The sequence below is a fragment of the Mobula birostris genome, chromosome 1 (genome assembly GCF_030028105.1).
Source record: "Mobula birostris isolate sMobBir1 chromosome 1, sMobBir1.hap1, whole genome shotgun sequence".
In the NCBI taxonomy this organism is placed as follows: Eukaryota; Metazoa; Chordata; class Chondrichthyes; order Myliobatiformes; family Myliobatidae; genus Mobula; species Mobula birostris.
The window spans coordinates 166,729,328-166,745,723 of NC_092370.1; positions in this window are offsets into that span (position 1 = coordinate 166,729,328).

Genomic DNA, 16,396 nt, shown 5'->3' on the forward strand with positions numbered 1-16,396 from the left:
GGCATTCAGCAGGTTAAGCCATTTAGGCTTTGTGAAAGAGAAATCAAGTTAGACCCTTCAAATGCCTCTTCCCTGTAGCCTGGTAACATTTTGTTCTTCAAGTATTCATCCGGTTTTCATTTAAAAATGTATTGAATATTTTCACCACTCCTTTATGAAATGTACTGCAAAAGAATTCTTGTCATGTTCTATCTTGGAATTCTTTCAATAATCGCCTTGTATCAATATCCTCTGCTTGGTGCCATTCCAGTTACAAGAAATAGCACTAGAAATTGCATTGCCCATAGAAGGATGTGCTGTGGTTTCAGTAACTGCTACTCATGCCAATCACTTCCATCTCCCTATTAGCTCATGAGAGACGTGAGTAATTTTCTCAGCTCTGATGAAATTAGTTAATGATGGCCAAGATCAAACCCTTACTTCTGAAAGGAAGGGTGAACACTAAACCATCCTTGGTGGCAAATGTGCAATGCAGAGGAATGGCAGGACTGGGACAGAAATGGTTAATGGCATTGAAATCTTGGTGAGAGACATCAACCACTCAAAGTGGATGTGTACACTGGAGATTTCAGTAAGGCCACCCAGAGCAAGGTGAAATAGAATGGGGAAGAAGTTGGGAATGATGCCCCTGAACTTAGTCCACAGCCACAAGAATCTTAATAGTGTCACACATGTAATCAAAGAAGACTGAGGCAACCACACAGGCGAATTTACTTATAGTAAATTACAATTTTTGTGGATTCAATATAAGTAACCTAATCAAATTAGGAATGGTCAGACATACAGTTTATTGCTTTTCTATGAAGATGCAATGTCGATTTTTAAAAATTTAATGTGGTTACAGAGGTCAAATAGTTTTGAAACTTTCCCTAATCCACCACCACAGTATCTTACATCTGACTCACTGATGCATGCTACTGTTTCTTGCAGAACAGTGTGACATCAGGAGCACTGTTCCATTCACACACTCACTGTGGTGCACACACATTTCACATCTCACCCACACTTTAACAGTTATTCAGTTGCACAAATTGAAATGTGACCAATCACTGTCCCTCTTCCCTCTGCCTTTCAGAAACAACTAATTAAGTGCCACAGCAAGTTGGAAGGAATTCTTCCAAAGCCAAAGGCTCATTTGATTAGAGTATCGTGTATTGGCATTAGCTCTGAGGCTGACTAGCCACTGGAGAATAACCATTGGTGGATTAGAGGTCACTGTAGATTGTGATATGCTTGTAAAAAGGAAAGCCCATAGATTTCATTCCATGAGAAACACACAAGGTCCACAATAAGCAGTGAAAATTAATAACTATGTATTCACATCAGTGCCTCAGGCACTGCTTGCATTGTATTCAGTTTCAAGGGCAGCTTTGGTGCTCTGAATGCTCTCTATAATTTCAAATATATAAAGAAGAATTGCCAGGGTAATGACGGTTCCATTACAAACATCCACATTCCAATTTCAAATGAAATCAGACATCTATTTTTAAGTACGTAATTTGTTTACTTTCTTTTCCTTTTTCTACTATCAACAGTTAAGAAATGCTCGAGAGAAAATAACTAAGGCTTCAAAAAAGATCGAAATAATACAAACACAATTTCTCAAAGAATACGTGGTGTAGGAATCAACTCCTTGATTTAAAATTCATTTTTGTTACATTCCCTCAATCCAAAAACACCAAGGCCATTTGTGGCAGCATGACAAAAACATTAATATTCAGTTAGAAAGACATGAACCTTAATGAACAGAGGGAAATATCTAGCATGAATCACTCAAACGTTGACTGTGACTGTGTTCAAAAGTAAAACTAATCTTCAGGAAGGTAATAATCAGAACCAACCCCAACTCAACATTTAACAAAATTTGAAATTTTCTTTGTTCACTCCGGTCTTTTCCTACTTACTTTGTAGAAAGCAATGTTGTTGTAGCCTGTGTAAAATTTTGCTGATGAAGTCAGCTCCAAGACTATATTCTCTCTAACTATCCACACCTATATTCTCTCTAACTACCCCTACCTGTGCGAGAGTGAGTTAACAATTGATTTCTAGGGATACCATTCAAATGAGATTTTGTCCATGGAAAGTAATGGCTGTAATGAGTCAAGGGGTTGCTGAATGTCTTTTGGACCGTTCACAAGTCTAATAGTGAGCTGTCGATGTTAGGTGCGATTGCTTGAATGGAAAGACCAAGTCCTCTTCATTCTTCCTGAGGCCCTACTAGCATTGTGACCAGCAACAGCACCTCACTTGTGATTTCAATTTTCCAGTCAAGTACGCACTAAACAAGTGGACAAATGAGCCTGTGAACAGTTGTGTGTAGAGATTGGGATCAACAGGAGGTAATTCAGCCTCATCAAGGCTGAACTGTCAATATACAGTTTTTTTTCCATCGCCCACCACATTCAGCAACATCTAGAATAATGAATGCATGTTATTCCATTGCAGTGGTACTGAACGATGGTATTGTGTCATTTATAAACAGCAACTGAGCTTCAACAGTATTGCATGGGTATACCTCTCTCTCTCACGCGCACGCGCACACACACACACACACACACACAAAAGCATACATGTATACACACATATAAACTGTACTGTGCAAATATCTTAGGTACATATAAATAGCTAGAATGCTGAAGACTTCTGCTTAGTATTATATTTGTCAATGTGGAACAGAGAGCGTGTTTGTAAATCTGACGGGAGAAAAGGATGTTGGGAGTGGTGAGGTTGGAGTGCCATAGGAGGGTGTGGGACAGGTGGCAGAGAAGGAGTGCCAGGGGTGGGGTTGGCATAGGTGCAGGCACACCCAGCCCTGAGACACCAGGCAAGGTCATTCCAAACAGTTGGTTTATTGATCATTATAGTATGTCTCTCTGGTGCTTCCTGCTCCCTCCCCTCTCCCTTCCCCTTTTCCCAAACATGATTCCCTCTCTCTGCCCCCTTCCCACTCTCAATCCACAGTAGAGACCCATATCAGAATTAGGTTTATCATCACTCACATATGATTTTTTTTTGCAGCAGCAGTACAGTGCAATACATAAAATTACTACAGAGCAGTGAAAAGCTCTAAGGCACCTTTGCTCTATATATGTACCTAAGACTTTTGCACAATACTGTAGGAGATTGCAGTGTCACCTGTTTTAATGAATTCATAAGAATAAATACACCCTCTCTCTTTAAGGTCCAACAGCATGGTAGATTTCCAACAGACCAAATGAAAATGAAGGGAGAAGTGTGTTCAAGACAAGTCAGGAAAATGATAATAGAGGAGCACAGATCTGGGGAAGGGCACAAGACCATCTCAAAGACACTGAACGTATCTCTGAGCTCAATGCAGTCCATTGCGAAAAGGTGGAAAAAATGTGGAACCGCAGCCACACTGCTTAGAGTCAGGCTGCTCCTCTAATTGTTTAGTTGCTGGAGAAGAATGACACTTGTAAAAGAGGCTACTGTGATGTCAGCAGTCACTCTGAATGAGCTGCAGAAGTCAGTGGCTGCAACTGGAGATGAAGTTCATGTCTCCACTGTCTCTAAGGGTTTCTGGAAGAGTGGCAAGGAAGAAGTCTTGGCTAAAAAAAAAATGCATATCCTTGCCCGTGAAGTGTCACTTAGAAAATACCAGGAGGATGTGGAAGAAGGTCTTGTGTTTGGATGAGACTAAGGTAGAACTTTTAGGCCTCAACCATAAGTGTTATGTGTGGCATACATCTAATACTGCACATCAGCCAGGTAACACCATCCCTACTGTAAAGTATGTGGAGGTAGCATCATGCTATGGAGATGCTTTTCAGCAGCAAGGACTGGAAATCTGGTCAGGATTGATGAGAAGGTGAATGAATGCTGCAAAATACAGAGAGATCCTAGATAAAAACCTGCTAGCTTTTGTCAGAAAGCTTAAACTGGAGAAGAAGTTCGTCTTTAAGCAAGACAATGACTCAAAGCACACTGCCAGAGTAATCAAGGAGTTGCTTCAAATGAAGAAAATTGATATCTTTAATGGCCCAGTCAGAGTCCTGACCTTAACCCAATTGAACATCTCTGGCAAGACCTCATGATTGTTGTCCACCACTGCTCCCTAACTTTATTTGAAAATTGTGAATTGCTTTGCAATTTTCCCTGTTCTTTTGGGCAGTACTGTGAAATAAGAAACATGTGGTTCACAATAAAAAATCTCAGTTAAATTGATCAAAATCTCCGGTTGTAATACTCATTTATGTGAACAAACGGTTAGGAGCTGAATACTTTTACAGGCACTGTATACATATATACATGTATAGATGTTTCTGTTAATTCTGTTTCTCTCTATAGATGTTGCCTTACCTGCTGAGTTTTTCCAGGTTTTTTTTTGCTTTTGTCATCTAATTTTTCTTACACTGCAGCATTTTACTTTGTAAATTAGACTTCGGGTATGGCACCATGTATTGTAATGGGTCAGACACTGACATTGCAAATCCACTGTATATTTTCACCCTGGCACTCAGGGAACATCAGTTGCTGACCATGTTGTTGAAGTCCAGTTCAGAGCATTTTGAATACACCTGTCATTAATGCAGAGGAACATCCTTTAATATTTAATGAATGAGAAAACTGAATCAGCAGCTATTGATAACAACATTAACCTAACAACCTAACATAGTCTGAACTCTTCTTTTATAGAAAGAAAGTTTCATTTTTTAAAGCAATTTTATTTCCGAATTCCTCCTTCATCAATTTTCCTAGGTCACCATCAAGGTTCAAAATGACTTATTTCCACCCTAGGACAGTTGATTTTGAGTTGACTGATGAGACAAATACAAGACCCATGGACTTTGAATTGAATTGACTTTATTTCTTACATCCTTTATATGCATGAGGAGTAAAAATCTTTATGGTGCATCTCCGTCTGAATGTGTAATGTGATTACACATTATAGTTACTTGTAATAAATAGTATGTACAGTAAGATATATAACAGAACAGTCAATATAGCTTAGAAATACAATTGTCTCAGTGTGAATTAACAGTCTGATGGCCTGCTGGAAGAAGTTGTCCCGGAGCCTGTTGGCCCTGGCTTTAAAACTGCGGTACCATTTCCCAGATGGTAGCAGCTGGAACAATTTGTGGTTGGGTGACTCGGGTCCAGTGATCCTTTGGGCCCTTTTTATGCACTTGTCACTGTTAATGTCCTGAATAGTGGGAAGTTCAAATCCACAGATGCACTGGGCTGTCCGCACCACTCTTTGCAGAGTCCTGCGATTGAGGGAAGTGCAGTTCCCATACCAGGCAGTGATACAGCCAGTCAGGATGCTCTCAATTGTGCCACCTGTAGAAAGTCCTTAGGATTTGGGGACTCATGCTGAACTTCTTCAAGCAGAACTTCTTCTGGTGGAGCAAAGGGCAATCGATGGTGTGGTTGAGTACTTTGGGAAGCTGTATGTTCCTCCTGTCATTTACGATGGCCTTCTGTGTGCTTGCCATGTAAGACTAAAAATTTATCAGTGCAATGTCAGATGCAGTCATGAGCCCACAGCTTGATGGAGACGTAAAACTTTTTTTCTTGAAGAGGCAGTGAAACATCGTTAAAGCATTTCACTCGTTCCTTGTTAATCTTCTTGTGGTGCAAATGATTCGTAATTCAATTAGTTGCATTTACAAGTATGAATTCAAGAGGAGGAGGAAAAAATTAACCGCCTCCCATTGCTGGGAGTTGAGTTCCTCTCCGCACCTTGTGGTGCACTTTGCCATTTCTTTAGCTACTGCTTGTTTTTTAGCTGGTGAGATGCTCAACTTGGCATGGATGGAAAGCCTGCAAGGAGATGGCCGGGTTCAAACCCAGGACCATTCACCTTGAAATCCGGTGCAGATGCCACTACACCACCAGCCAGCTGATGCTGGGAGAGCCGACATTAATTCTGTTTATCTCTCCACAGACACTGCCTGGCATGCTAGCTCTTTTTTAAAATCTCATTTCCACCATTTAAAGCTTTTTAATTTTCAGTTAAACTGGAAAAGTGGAAATACATTAACACCGGATATAATAGTAGATGTTTGATCAGAAGACTCAAACCCTTTGTACATGTCGAATGTTTTCATCACCATGACCAGATCCAGAAGCTTCGATGGCAACCATGAGGATGCAACTGTGAGAACACAGAAGTCACAGAGGTGGTGTTCATGAAGAGTGGTGACAGGAGATGATTGGTTCTGGTTTGGTGGTTTGAGCTGCTGCTAATTGATTGGCAGCATTTCGTATCAGTGGAGCGGGTACAAAAGTAGAAGCGTCAGAGCAAATGGAATCCATCAATGCTGCTTGGTTATTGTCAGACACTTAAATGAGAAGCCTCAGACACTCAGTACAAATGAAAATCATCAACAAAGCTCTCTTAGCTTAGTTGAACTATTGCAAAGCATCAGCTCCATTTTGAAATTAAACACATTCTATTCAGTAAAAGTTAATTTATTATTTCTTCGAATTCCTACGTGATGCAAGTAGTCTGAAATTATATTTGTGTTCAGCTTCAAGAGGTATATCATAAACAAAAGAAAATTCTGAGGTGAGGAATCCAGACTTCGAAAAAATTTATTATCCAGACTGATTTTGCATGATTAAGTCCCCTCAGCCTGTGTAGTCGCGTGGCTGTCCTGGGAAATGTTATCCAAGGGGTCTGCAATGGAGACATTAGCCAATGAGATGTCTTAAGCTCTGGAGTATTCAAAGAATGTGCTGACTTAACTGTTGATATAAGTGATAGTTCTGAGAACAGTCATCCTGCAGAATAGAATGGCTTTAGATTTTCCATTTGCAGAGAAAGGAGGCACCTATGCCATTACACACCGGGAGGCAATTGGTGACCCTTGGGAGTGCTAGGAGGCTGGTGGGCTATCGTACTGCACTGAGGTGTTACTGGAGCCATTTTGCTATTCTAATAAGTAGATTTATGATTTGTTTGTAATATAGTGGGGTTTCCATGGGGTTGTATCGAAGCCTGCCGGCTGGATGTAATGAGGTTGTGACATTCGAGGGATAGAATCTATTGTAAAGATTTAATCTTTGGAAGTGTCTAATGTCTTCACCACCATGGCTTTCAAATGCAATATTACTGTGAAAATACAACCATGGGAACATGAAAGTTGGGTGATCACAGGGATGGGACTCATGGCAAGTGGTGGCAGGTGATGTTCAGTGGTTTGATCTGTAGCTTTTCATATCAGTGGAGTGGGTATAAAAGTAGAACAGTCGGGGTGCTCCAAGGAATTTCACCAGGGTCTCACTGATGGGCTGGATCATGAAAGATGCCACAGATCAGGCAGAGTGGGAGGTGTGCTGCAGTGAGGAGGTCCTATGCAGATCTAGATAATTATTTTAATGCTTGTTCTGTTCTGTTCTAATAAATGAAGTTTTAAAACAGATAAGGAAATTTCTGTCTTTCTGCCTTACCAGCTGTCTGTGCAAAACCTTTGGAATAACATTTGGCAAAGTCGGCAAGGATCTGGAGAGTGCAGCAGAAAGCAAAACTGCTTAGGAGTAAGAGTAAGAGTCCCCATGCAAAGCATGCCGAGTACCAGGGTGAACCGATAACTCGGTGGCATTTGGCAGCCTGACCAATTTGCTGGTGGACCAAGGTGCACCAGTGGATTGGACAGACAAGCTGAATCCTTGAGCAGTAAAGATGGGACACCATTTTGTGTCCTAGAAAAGAAGGGGGCCAGGGAGGGACTGTTTAGCTACTGATGGCCATTTAAAACAACATGAAACAATCTTTCAGAAAGAGGAGAAATTAGGGTATCCTAAACATGGGGGTAGGGGCTCGAGGAGAAACCTGAAACCGTGACCACTTCAGTGGTGATTAAAGATTACTCGTCCAAGGAACTAGTGGAGTTGGGGATCAGTACAGACAGGAGTCTGGGAACCATTAGCAGTGCAGTTGTTAAGGATACCGGATTCTGCGGGGGGAGGTGGAGTGTTCTTATCTGACTGGGAAATGGGGTCCTGGGAGGATTGTCATCACACCACAGGCTGAACGATGCCCTACGGGGAACGGAAGGGAGGAATTGTGGAAATTGCAGCAAAGCAAGGGTTAAAATGTGCTAACTGAACAGAATGCAGACCCCTTGTACTGTCTTTCTGTTCAGGCCTGGGAACCAAGTTCACTAGGTATGTGTGCCCTCCGTCGGTCGTGGTCGACCATGGGTACTGCTCCTCTGGTAGTCACTGGGAGCGGCCTCTCCAGGGCACAAGCCAGGGCAGAGTTGATATGGAGATCCGTCTGTTGCCCATGCAGTGGGACCCTCCCCCCCCCCCCATGCTGATGACAGGTCCAAAGGAAGGATGAAAGTCGGTACGGTTTGGTGCCAGCAGCATCGCAGGATTTGCTGTGCCGGTGCTGGGTACAGCAGTCAGCCACCTTCAGGACTCCGACTCCGGATCTTTCCTCGGAGTTTACTCCCCAAGCCTTTCCCGTGAGCGGGTATAGCCGCAAGGCAGCGGGGGTTTGATATCGGAGTTTTCCCTCTCCTAGATGAGCTACCATCCATGGTTAACGAGCCCCATCTGCCCAGAGCAACTGGTTTTAAGGCGCCAGTGGCCCGCCTTTGCCCCTTCTCCTGTCAGTGAGAACAGCTCCTCCGGGCATAAGAACTACGCCACATGTGAAGGCCAGGAGTTGGACTTAGTTGTCAGAGGCTGTGTGAGACAAATGCCACGAAGAGCATTTGTTTAGTAGTGGGAGCTCGTCCCCACTACCACCCTTCGGCTATGACTACCTTTGGAGCCACTAGGTATACCAAGACAAAATGAAGATGGAAATGAAGGATTCTAGGGCAACTCTTATGATTGGGCAGTTATTTTACTGGTTCTCAAGTATTATTGCCTTTAATATGAATTTAATTGGTTATTAATACCTGATGTATGTATTATGATTGGTACTTAACTATGCAAATGTCGAGATTCAGAAGTGTACAAAGTTTCTATTGCATCAATATTTGTATACAATTTCTGTTTAAAGATGACATTTCTTTGTTCAGACATCAGCGCACTGTGATAGGGGCCAGGCTGTTATCCTTGTGCACCAGGTAAATAAAGTATGATTGATGAACAAGTACAAGTCGTTGGAACCTAGTTAATGGGTGACTATGGTTAGTGGAGGTTCCACCGGGATGGCTAATCCTAGACTTCATTATATGGGAGAATGAAATTGTGCCCTCGTAGCTGATCAGTCTCAGATCCGAGGCAGCCCATATTGGAGTAAAGGACTGAGACGGCTGTTGGAAATCAAATTTCCTGCCGCTTGGAATAGTCAAGGTATGGATCACATTAGTCGGCGACAGATTGAGAAACGGGTGTTAATGGAGGAAAGCCGCAGGAGTATAAAAAAAGGGTGGGGAGAGTACAGGGGGTTCGGGTCCTGCGAGTGTACCTGTGGGCCGGGTCCCAAGAAAAGAGTGTGAGTGTGAGTAAGAAAAGGAATTTCAAAGTGCAGATGACTGTGAATATGTGAATGCTTTGGTAGTGTGGGCGGGAGGGGGAGAGAGAAAGACAGAGACAGCGAAAAAGACAGAGAAAGAGATGAAGCTATAATACTCATATAAATTATGCTATACAGGAGTATATTATGCTTTACAGTTAAGAGGGTTAAGAAAAGCCTTGCAGTATAAGCACCACAGTCTGCCTGTACCATCCCTCAATCTATGGGACCAGTAAAAAGACAAAATGGCACCTGAAAAATTGTTTGGCTAAATTGTATGAGGAACCTGCAATAAAGAGGCTAGAGGTGCTTCAACTGGTTCCTAAGACAATATGCTGTACTCCAAGCAGTGTAACAGGCCTATCTCTGCATGAGATAGTATTGGGACATCCTATGTGCTCGCGAGTTGATCCTCCACTGTGACAATGGGCTGAGGAGTAGATTTAAACGGTGGGGGCAGGGGAGAGAGAAACACAAGATGATAGGTGAAAACTGAAGGGTCAGGATGAAGCAGAGAGCTTGGAAATTGATAGGTGTAGGAGAAAGAAGACCATGAAAGAAAGAAAAAGAGGTGAGGAGCACCAGAGGGAGTCAATGAGGGGCCAAGGAGATAAGATCAGAGAGTGAAATGGTGAAAGGTGAAGGGTTGAGGCATTACCGGATGTTTGAGAAATCGATGTTCATGCCATCAGGTTGGCGGCTACCCAGACAGAATACAAGGTGTTGTTCCTCCAACCTGAGTGTGGCCTCTTCATGACAGTGGAGGAAACCACGGATAGACTTATTGGAATGGGAATGGGAAGTGGAATTAAAATGGGTAGCCACTGAGAAATCCTGCTTTTTCTGGCGGACAGAGTGTAGGTGCTCATTGAAGCAGTCTCCCAATCCGTGTCGTGTTTCACTGATATACAGGATGCCACACTGGGGGCACCAAGCACAGTATATGACTCACAGGTGAAGTGTCACCTCACCTGGAAGGACTGTTTAGGGCCCTGAATGGTAGTGAGGGAGGAGGTGTAGGGGCAAGTGTAGCACTTGTTCTGCTTGCAAGGATAAGTACTAGGAGGGAGATCAGTGGGGAGGGACAAATGGACAAGGGAGTCGCATAGGGAGCGAACCCTGCGGAAAGCAGAAAGTGAGGGGAAGGGATAGATGTGCTTGGTGATGGGATCCCATTGGAGATGGCAGAAGTTTTGGAGAATTATGTGCTGGACATGAAGGCTGGTGGGGTGGTAGGAGAGGACAAGAGGAACTCTAGGCTGGTGGGAGGATGGGGTAAGTATAGACGTGCGTGAAATGGAAGAGATGCAGTTGATCTCATTTCCCATTCCCAGTCCGATATGTCTATCCATGGTCTCCACTGTCATGATGAGGCCACACTTAGGTCGGAGGAACAACACTTTATATTCCATTTGAGAAACCTCCAAACTAATGGTATGAACATCGATTTCTCGAACTTCCGGTAATGCCCCCCACTCTTCTCCTCTCCTTCACCTTTTTCCCTCTCTCACCTCATCTCCTTGCCCACCCATCAACTCCCTATGGTCCTCCTCCCCCCCATTTTTTCCTTCCATGGCCTCCTGTCTTCTCTTTCACCATCAATTTCCAAGCTCTTTACTTCACCCCTCCCCCTTCAGGTTTCACCTATCACCTTGTGTTTCTGTCTCCCCTACCCCACCTTTGAAATCTACTCCTCAGCTTTTTTTTCTTCAGTTCTGCCGAAGGGTCTCAGCCAACATGTTGACTGTACACTTTTCCATAGATGCTGCCTGATCTGCTGATTTCTTCCAGCATTTTCTGTGTGTTGCTTGGATTTCCAGCATCTACAGATTTTCTCTTGTTTGTGACATGGGGCCCTGGGACCTCCATTCCTGACTCTCCTGCTGGCAATCGTACAGTCTCTGGAAAATAAAACCAAAGACCTCAGAGCATAATTGCAGTAACAGAGGGACATCAAGGACCAGTCTCTACTTCATGGAAATATGGCTCGCCCTCAACACTGCGGGCACAGTGCTGCAGCCCAAGAGTTTCAGCATCCACCAGAAAGGCAGGAAAGCTGAGTGCGTGTAAGGGATTTCTTCTTTTATGTTACTGCTAAGGCTAAGAATAAAATGGCTTCTTTGTTATGTTAACTGCCGAGAAAGTGCTTCTCTCTCACAGCTTGTTTGGGTTATATTACTGATAAGAGCATTGTATTCATTTGCTAACCAACTGGGATAGATGTTATTCTTTCTTGTGTGTCTGTAAGCTATTGTTTTGTGGGCTTTAAGGCAGAAGGCGATGGCAACAGAGAGAGGAGATGTAATGCTGTAAGCTGGACGGCGGGACGGACCCCGAGCAGGAGTCCGAGGCCCAGGGTCTTCGGCGAGGAGAGGAGACGAAGACAGACTCGTGGAGTGTCTGGTCGACCACCGTGGTTGGTCCCAGGTGGCAGGTCGAGGAGGTCGAAGGGGATCGAATGGTGGAAAGAAGATTCCATTAATTGAGCTCCAAATGTTGTGCACGAAGTGGTTGAACTTTGGTAAGTTTGGTGCCTTTTACTTTCCTTTTATATTTTACTTCTATTAATTACATAGTCCCAGTAAGATCTATAAAGTGTAATCATTTAATCACATATGGTGTATTGTCTGTTATTTGGCGTGGTGGGGTACATCACACAGCATCCACACAAACTTAATTACCCAGTTTGGCGGGGCCGAAGGCTGTTCCCCCTAGACGAAAGCGAGCTGAGCAAGCCTGAGGCTTACCAGGGGGCTACATGTGTTAAAAGTAAAGGTGGTGGAGTAGGTTTCATGATTAACTCATGATGGAGCACGGATATGGTGGCCCTGTCTCAATCCTGCTCAGCTGACCTGAAACATCTAGAGGTCAAATGTCATCCATTTTATCTGCCAAATGAGTTTTCCACCATCGATCTGGTAGCGGTCCTTGATGTCCCTCTGGTACTTCCATTATGCTCTGAGGTCTTTGACAGTCTGACCAAAGGATTTATGCCCGAAACGTCGACTGTACTCTTTTCCTAGATGCTGCCTGGCCTGCTGAGTTCCTCCAGCAATTTGCGTGTTTTGCTCAGATTTCTAGCATCTGCTGATTTCCTCGTTTGTGAATCTGGTACCAGTGTATATTCCACGTCTGGCACAGTAGGAACTGAGCACCATGATCAGCAGACACGAAACAGTGCACCCTGATGCTGTTCCTATCATTGCAGGGGAGTTCATACAGGCCAGCTTGAAGAAGTCTTTGAACAACTACCATAACAGGAGTCGACACACTTGACCACTGTTATGTTAGCAAAAAGAGTGCTTGCCATGCCATCCCATGCCCACATTTTGGAAAATCTGATTACCGGTCTGTACTTCTACTCCAGGTGTACAGGAAAAGACTAAAGACCGCAGCACCAGTGGTGATGACAAAGAAGGCATGGCCAAGGGAGGTGGAGACTGCTTACTGAACTGCTTCAAGACAGTAGACTTGACAATATTCAGGTATTCATATTCGAATCTGCGGCACCTTTCACAATCCAGCCTGTCAGTGAGACCCTGGTGAAATTCCTTGGAGCTCTCAGACCACTCTGCTTGAACACCCACTCCACTGATATGAAATGCTGCAGTAAGTGGACCAGTGAAACCACCAAACCAATCATCACCTGCCACCACTTGCCATGAGTCCCACCCCTGTGTTCACCAAACTTCCATGTTCTCACAGTCATAATTTCACAGTAATATTGCATTCGAAAGCCATGGTGGTGAAGACATTTGACACTTTCAAAGATTAAATCTTTACAATAGATTCTACCCCTCGAATGTCACAACCCCATTACATCCAGCCGGCAAGCTTCGATACAACCCCATGGACGCCCCACTGTATTACAAACAAATCATAAATCTACTTATTAGAATAGCAAAATGGGTCTAGTAACACCTCAGTGCGGTACGATACCCCACCAGCCTCCTAGCACTCCCAAGGGTCATCAATTGCCTCCCAGTGTGTAATTGTCATAAGGGCAGTGGCTGGGAACGGACCCAGGTGCAAGACACAGACACTGAAGTACTAGGGACAGGACTAGGATACAGGGCAATGGCAAGGACATGGACAGGAAAACCAGGAATCTGGAACAGGACTGAACAAGGGAGCTAGGAGCCCAGGCTTGGACTCCGAGCCAGGGACTGGACAAGGACCCAGTACCTGGGTCTTACCTCTGGCTGGGGACCCAGAACTAGCCAAGGATGAGGCTTGGCAGGCAGGCAAGCAGGACGAGGCAGAAATCTACAGGCTTGAAGCTTGAGGCTAGAGGCTAGAGACTTGAGGCAAGGCTGGAGGCTGGAGACTTGAGGTGAGGCTGGAGGCTGGAGGCAGGAGACTAGAGGCGAGGCTGGAGGCTGGAGACTTGAGGCGAGTCTGGAGGCTGGAGGCAGGAGACTTGAGGCGAGTCTGGAGGCTGGAGGCAGGAGACTTGAGGCGAGTCTGGAGGCTGGAGGCAGGAGACTTGAGGCAAGGCGAGGCTGGAGGTTGGAGAGTTGAGGCGAGGTGAGGCTGGAGGCAGGAGGCAGGAGACTTGAGGCAAGGCGAGGCTGGAGGTTGGAGAGTTGAGGCGAGGTGAGGCTGTAGGCAGGAGACGAGGCGAGGCTGGAGACTGGAGGCAGGAGACTTGAGGCAAGGCTGGAGACTGGAGGCAGGAGACTTGAGGCAAGGCTGGAGACTGGAGGCAGGAGACTTGAGGCGAGGCTGGAGGCTGGAGGCAGGAGATGAGGCGAGGCTGGAGGCTGCAGACAGGAGACTTGAGGTGAGGCTGGAGGCAGGAGACAAGACGAGGCTGGAGGCTGGAGGCAGGAGACTTGAGGCGACGCTGAAGACTGGAGGCAGGAGACTTGAGGCGACGCTGAAGACTGGAGGCTTGAGGTGAGGCTGGAGGCAGAAGACTTGAGGCGAGGCTGGAGACTGGAGGCAGGAGACGAGGCGAGGCTGGAGACTGGAGGCAGGAGACGAGGCGAGGCTGGAGACTGGAGGCAGGAGACTTGAGGCAAGGCTGGAGGCTGGAGGCAGGAGACAAGACGAGGCTGGAGGCTGGAGGCAGGAGACTTGAGGCGACGCTGAAGACTGGAGGCAGGAGACTTGAGGCGACGCTGAAGACTGGAGGCTTGAGGTGAGGCTGGAGGCAGGAGACTTGAGGCAAGGTGAGGCTGGAGGTTGGAGAGTTGAGACGAGGCGAGGCTGGAGGCTGGAGACTTGAGGCGAGGCTGGAGACTGGAGATGTGAGTCGAGGCGAGGCTGGAGACTGGAGACTTGAGGCGAGGCTGGAGACCGGAGGCAGGAGACTTGAGGCGAGGCTGGAGGCTGGAGGCAGGAGACTTGAGGCAAGGCTGGAGGCTGGAGGCTGGAGACTTGAGACTTGGCTCCTCCGGGGCAGGGCACGGATAACCATCCGACAGAGGCAAGGAACAGGATGGGACAGAACCAACCCCAGTTAACAGCAAGACGGCCTGGCTTACCTAGGCGGAGGCAAGGGACAGGAAGGGAGCTAGGAACAGGGTGGCTCCAGGACAAGACTGCAGGCAAGACGAGGCGAGGGTTACGGGAGAGGAAACAGAAGGCAGAGGAAGGGATACAAGGAGTAAGGACAAGAACAATCCAGCAGCCATGCCCTGGTGTCTGAAGGTATTTATGCAGCCAGCCCCAACGAGCATCAGCTGACTCAATTAGTTCAACAAGGACAGAAACAGGGTAGATAGGAAAACCTGGAGCAAGGATCGATGGACTGGACCGTGAACTGGAATACGGACTTCACGGACCGGACTATGACAGTAATGGGATAGATGCCTCCTTTCTCTGCAAATGGAAAATCCAAAGCCATTCTATTCCGAAGGATGACTGTTCTCGTATCTATCACTTGTATCAACAGTTAAGTGAGCACATTCTTTGAATACTCCAGAGCTTAAGCCATCCTATTGGCTAACGTCTCCAATGTTACCCTATGGATAACATTGCCCAGGATGGTCTAGTGATTGCACAGGCTGAGGAGACTTAATCATGCAAAATCAGTCTGGACAATACATTTTTTTGAAAGTGTTGCTTCTTCACCTCAGAATTTTCTTTTATGATATATCGCTTGAAACTGAACACAAATATAATTTCAGACTACTTGCATCACGTAGGAATTTGCAGAAACAATAAATTAACTTGTATTGAATAGAATGTGTTTAATTTCATAACAGAGCTGATGCTTTGCAATAGTTCAACTAAGCTAAAAATGTTACGTTGATGATTTTCATTTGTAATCCCTCTGAGGCTTCTCGCTCCAGCGTCCCTGAATAATAAGCCAGCATTGATGGATTCAATTTGTCCTGATACTGTTTCTCCATGACCACAATGTCCTTGTGAAACCTTTCACCATGCTTGTTACTGACAGTGCGAAGGATCGCAGGGAAGAAGTCTAAATGGGAATGTAGAAAGTGAATCTTTAGTGACCTGTCATACTTCATGGTTTTGCATGGTTGAAGCATGTTGTCAACCAGCTGCACATAGTTTGTTGCTCTGTAGTTGCCAAGAAAATGTTCAACAACATCCTTGAATACATTCCATGTGATTTTCTCTGGTCCCACTAGAAGTTCTTCTAATTGCCTGTCATTGATGACGTGCTTGATTTGTGGACCAACAAAAATGCCTTTCTTAATCTTGGCATCAGTCATTCTGGGAAACACCTGTCTCAAATATTGAAATCCTTCATGGAAATTTATAGCTTTTTCAAACCCTGTCCTGCCATGCCTAAGCATGCCCAAACATGCCTGGACAAGATAGACAACTTTACAGATTACATTGTGGCCAACATTTTAATTGAATTGGACTTGAATTGAAATAATGGAGATTTTTCATAATCAGCAGCCCAAAATCCATAAGATACCCTCAAAAGTATTCAGGAAGCTGCTCAGTATATCATACACATACGGCACAACATAC